The 5526-nt window shown below is 52.5% G+C and overlaps 2 long non-coding RNA genes across 2 annotated transcripts; both read left to right on the forward strand.

Moving 5' to 3' along the window:
• The first annotated feature begins 213 nt into the window (after positions 1 to 213).
• On the forward strand, positions 214 to 2510 carry LOC140699665 (uncharacterized). The gene is made up of 4 exons (XR_012077911.1): positions 214 to 373; positions 1010 to 1069; positions 2008 to 2217; positions 2402 to 2510. It is a non-coding gene; the product is annotated as an uncharacterized lncRNA (long non-coding RNA).
• Positions 2511 to 3392: 882 nt separating this feature from the next.
• Positions 3393 to 4750, forward strand: LOC140699666 (uncharacterized). Its single transcript, XR_012077913.1, has 2 exons — positions 3393 to 4293; positions 4538 to 4750. It is a non-coding gene; the product is annotated as an uncharacterized lncRNA (long non-coding RNA).
• Positions 4751 to 5526: the final 776 nt, after the last annotated feature.

Raw genomic sequence — 5526 nt, forward strand, 5'->3', positions numbered from 1 at the left:
TCATCACCGCCCTTCATCCCTGGTACTGGTGCCGAGAACCATGGATCTGCTCAGGGCTCCCCTGTTCCACCTCAGTCACAAGAGCTTGAGGCTTGAGGATTCGGTCTAATCTCCAGCCCCAAGTGCCTGGGGGTCCCCGGTGCTGCCTCTCATTCATGTCTCTCCTCTTTCCACCCCAGGGGGGAGCTGGACCATCAGGGAGCAGGGATGAGGCCTGCAGGGCTTGGAGCCTACGGTGACACAGGCTGGAGAAGCTGGTGGCAAAGCTGGTGCCTGCCATCCTGGGCAGCCACCCCTCCTATGTGAACATATTTCTGGGCAATTATCGAACATTTGCCACCGCCCATTAGGTGCTGGACCATGTGTTCCGAAGGTGAGCACTGTGTCTTCATGGGACATTGGGGACCTGGCCACCTACCAGCAGTGCCATGAGGCATTGTTCCTCTTCCTCTCTGAGCCTCAGGGTCCCCCCTGCACACTGGGGTCAAGAGAGGATCAGGCCCTAGGAGGGTAGGAACAGAGGGAGACCTTCATGGAAGGTGCTCTCCGGTGACCTAGCTCATGGGAAGGGCAACTGGCGGGGCTGTGGTTGTGCGTATTTGTCATTGTCCTCCTGCCCAAGGGCTAGCGTCTGCCTCCTGTGTCACTGGGACTTCGGCTTTGGGCGCAACTGTTTTCCCATTTCAAAGGGGATCTGTGATACCATTAGCTGTCCCTGTCTTGGGAGAGTGAGAGCAGGGATCCCTGGGAGGGATAAGTGGGGTCCCAGGCCCACTCAGATGTGCGCTATGGGGCCAGGTGGGCTCACTCACTCATTCCTCAAATGTATAGGAAGGGCCCCCAGGGACAGGGGCTTTTCTAGGAACAACCATCATTTAATGCATCGAGCAGACATCAGCCCTGCCCTCCAGGGCTTCCATTCTCCCGGGACTCACGCTGTCACACTAGACAGCACATCCAGCTAGTGTGCTCGGGACAGTCCATGTGATGCCTTCCTGCTCTCCTCTAGATATGGATGCATCCTCCCTGTTACGGAAGAGGACGGGGGACCCCTGAACCAGCTGAAACAGTGAGTCTCTTGGATTGAAGCGGGAAGGACTCCTTCCCCAAATAGTGTGTGAAGCTCTGGGCTCTCTGGTTGGGCAGAGGTGGGCAGAATCCTGGATCCCGCATATCCTGCGAGTCTGGATTGAGAGCAGAAGTCCTAGGGCTTCCCCTGGCAAAGAAGAGACGAGACCCAGAGAGCTGTGGTGCTGTGAGGGGCATCTGGGAGGTCAGAGGACAGAGTCAAAAGTGGAGAAAAGCCACAAGCATCCCCTATCCATCCCATCCCTGCCCACACGCCCTTTGGGAGACACAGAACACAAGGGGTGGAGAGCATCCTGCCCACCATCTAGTGGAGCCTCAATGGTGGGGACTTAGCTGGTGCTCAGGGGACCCAGGGAGCCTCAGGGGACAGCTCAGCTCATCCTGATGATGCTGAGTGGCAGGGACAGAAGGAGACCCAGGCAGGGTCCCTGGAGGATTCTGCAGCCAGCAGGTGCAGGAGCTAAAGTCTGAGGAGTGAGGAGGCCCGTGGGCAGCCTGGATGGCCGACACAGCCTGTCTGTTCCCTCCGGGCTCAGGCACTCATAGAGCAGCTCCCGTGTCCCTTAGAGGGCAGTGGCCAGAGCACACAGCCTGCCTGTCCTCACAGACGTGCCATCCAGTGGGGAGGGGCAGGGAGAGGGTCATAGCAGTGTGACAGGTGTCCCTGAAGTGGTGGACAGGTGGTCACGCCAATGAGCCAGGGCTGTCCCTTCAGAAGGCTTGTAGCAGCCCCTCCTCTGTGTCCAAGCCCGCCTCTGCCCACACTGCCAGCTGAGATGGCACATGGAGCAGAGCCGACCTCTGGATGGGCAGGAGCCAAAGGCAAAAAGGCCCAGGTCCCTGCAGGGCTACCCTGGGAGCCCAACGTGGTAGGAAAGGCCAAGGCTCTGACTCTGGTGTCCCCCTGACTACCCCCAGGGCCATGGCCTCCATCCTGGGCACCTGGATGTTACAGTACCCAGACGATTTCCACAAGCCTCCAGAATTCCCATGCCTGAAGATGGTTGTCGCTTATGTAGAGCTCAGCATGCCTAGCTCAGACCTGGAGTGTCAGGCCCACCTTCTCCTGGCACAGCTGGAGCAATTGGAACTCCCAGAGGCAGACAGTGATGATGAGGAGGATGCAGGGTGGGTGATGGGGTGGGTGGTGAGGGGACAGCACTGGACCCCATAGAGCAGAGTCTGGGAAGACTCCCTGGGGGTGGAAATCTGGAGTGAGATTTGATTGAGTAGCAGTGAGGGCTCCCCTGGCTTTGGGAGACACGTGGGAAAGCAGTCCTATTGATGAGAGTTTCCCTTCTTGGAGGTACAGCACCAGCTCCAGAACCCACTGGGGAAACCCCTCTGGGTGGAGAGCCAGCTCCAGCTCTCCTGCCTGCGACAGCACCAGAGCCAGAGCCAGAGCCAGAGCCAGAGCAGAGGGACGCACTGTAAGTATCAGTCCGGCTCTGCTGCCTCCCGTCGCCTTCAGGGCTGGGACGCCCACTGTTCCTGAGGTGTCTGTGAATTTACAATTTCTGATTCTTCTCAGAGGTGATAACACATTTCTTGGGACCTATTGTGTCTTGTTCAGTAATGGATGATGATAATGATCATCATTGTTTATTCGTTTAAATTTTACACACCTAAAACTTAAAATCAAGGTAGTACATTGCATTAAGGACAAGGACGCTCTTAGATATGTTCCCTGCAGGGGAAATTTATTTGCCACAGCGGCACCCACTTGAGCTCAGATGAGCAGAAATATCCTTTGCAAAACATATCAGGTGCCAGGGAAACTGCAGGAAGTTCCGAGCCTCGGGCCAGGCATCCTGGGAGGTGCTTAGAGGCCTTTCCATCCCTCAGGGTCCCCCAGCAGTGACCCACTGCCCCAGCCTTCTCCAGTCCACAGGACTGGCCTCCATGCATTCACCTTCTGCAGGGGAGGGACCTTTGCTTTTCCCCCAAATCCAGAAATATGGGGTGGGGGCACCGATGATGTCCATCAGAATAAAGTCAGGGGATCCTGTGTTTTGAAGTGACTGAGTGAGGCCACTCTCAGCTACCTCTATCTTCTCCACCTGAAGATGGATGCCCCCATTCACACAACATAGGTCCTCACACGGAGGAGATTCTGAGGTCTTTCTGAAGGGGGAAAGATAAAAGTCCCTGATTCACCTGGGAGCAGACAAAGGTGAGATCAGAGGACCCAGGGGAATGCCTGCCTGGGCTGAGGCTCAACCTTGATGCTTAGGAGCACAGGCTCAGTGTCACTTTGTAGGACATGGCCAGAAATGATCACACCCAAGTCTGAAGGCAAAACCAAGTTCACCTTGAGAAAAAGCCTCAGTACACAATCCCCGGCACCCCTTGTCCACTTCAAGGTTTTGGAAGCTTGAGATACTCTGTAGTTCGTGATGGTTCGGGTTTCACTTACATACTTCCAAGTTCTTAGAAAACCACATACAACACTTGTCAGACTTCTGATTCTGCTAAGGGCCCCTCCTGGACAAACCTCTAAGGAGATGCTCCAGCATCAGCCAGTCATAGGAAACTTGCAGTTCAGCTGCAAGGATTTGTAGTCAGGCTGCACAGGCCATCCAAGCCACTTGCAAGTCGACCACCTATGCATTCTGTGGTTTGGCTTTTAGCAGTCCTTCAACCCATCAACCCCCCGGGTTCATACTGTGCATTACAGGTAAAAACTGTGTGTTCCTGGTTTGCAGATCTTGGAAAGAACAAACCAGCCCTTTTGCTTCAAGACATCCTGATTCTTTGCTGGGATTTAATTCTAATTTTAGGATGACATCAGAAACAGTGCATAACTTCTTTAGGTGAATAATGTCCAAATGCTGATTGAGAATTTACTGTATGTCAAGCCCTTAGCAGAGAGCAGACTAACAACTGTTTGAGGAGCTTCCTGGTCTGGGAGAAGTTCTGAATCCACAAAAGGAGAGAAGCCATGCTGGGAAGTGCCTGATATCCTTGGAATATGGTCAGGGCTTGTGCTCAGAAAGTACAGGAAGGGATCCTAGATTTAGAAACTGCCTGGGGAAGACAGGACTGGGCTCTGCTTTCAGAGATGAAGAAGACATGGTTGTGGAGGAAGCTGGCAGCAGGAGCAATAGAAGCAGGTCCCTTAAGGACAAGGGATCAGAAGGAACAGGACACAGCTCTGAAGTTCATGTTTTCTAACATTTTCAGTGGATACGATCATTGCACATGGTAAGTGAAAAAATGACTGGTAATAGAGGGTCATCTCATGTTTTTCAAATTCAACATCATTTTAGATTCAATCAGACAAAGATACTTGCGATACATTTCAAAACTGTGTTGACATTTTATTGTTAACGTGAACAGCAAAAGGCCATGTGTGTCTTTGTTTGGATAGACTCGCTTCTTTGCACCAGACACACAGGGTGGGGATGCGCACAAGTGACCCCAGCACGTTCCCACTCTCTCCTTGCAGGTCCTGTGAGGCATCGACCTCCTCTCTTTTGTCTTCTGTGGACCCAGGGCCCAGCTCAGGACCTCCATCGGCACTCCCTGTGACCCTGCCCTTGTGACATATATACAAGTATATCATTCTGTGCCCAGCCCCCATCTGTGTCTACCTCTGACCCTTTTTCTCTCCCTTCAACCATCTCTAAGTATCTATTTAATTAAAACACTTTAACAGTAAGTGTAATGCTGCAGGTATATTTAAATTATGTTGTCTTTAGTGTGTGTGTGATGTAGATCTTTGGGAGCAAGTGGTCTGCTCACAGGACAGTGGGGTTGTCCCTCAATCCTTAGGAGGCAATTCAAGGAGGGCAGTAGGCCTCAGTGGGAGTCACTTCAAAGGAAAAATCTGCTCAGCACAGCCAAGGTGGGTCCACACTGTCTTGTATCTTCCGAGCACTGATTCTGCTTTCCCCTGGGGAGCTCTGCTAAAATCCTGTGTATCCTTAAGGAGCATCAGGGTCAGAATAAAGAACAGTGATGATAGGATCCATGGGAGTGGGACAGGTTATGACTTTCATTACCTGATCCTTTGCCTACAACAGCCTTCCTTGTATTATTTTATAGCCTATGCTCAGTCATGTGGGAGCGGAGTCCTCACCGAGGTTTTGAGCATATTAAAGGTGTCAGGCCCAGCACATGGCCGAGGAGACATGCTCGCATTGCTGAATGAGGGAAAATAGGGTAGGTTTGCAAATATATTTGAAACAGGGACTCTCCTGGAGCTGTCCCCACAGCAGGTCATCATACATAGGCACCTTCCTGAGCTGCCAGGCCCTTTACACCTGATAACTTTCCCGAGGGTGTGTCTTTGGAGAATCATCTCCTAACCCTGGGTGATGGAAGAAGGATAATAATGAGCCATATTGTGTTTCCTTAGCATCCTGGGACATGGGGTTACTTTGTGGTAAGTGTAGCTCTTCAAAATCAGAGCCACCCTCTGACTTTGGGCCCCTG

This window comes from Vicugna pacos, chromosome 11, assembly GCF_048564905.1.
Source record: "Vicugna pacos chromosome 11, VicPac4, whole genome shotgun sequence".
Classification (NCBI taxonomy): domain Eukaryota; kingdom Metazoa; phylum Chordata; class Mammalia; order Artiodactyla; family Camelidae; genus Vicugna; species Vicugna pacos.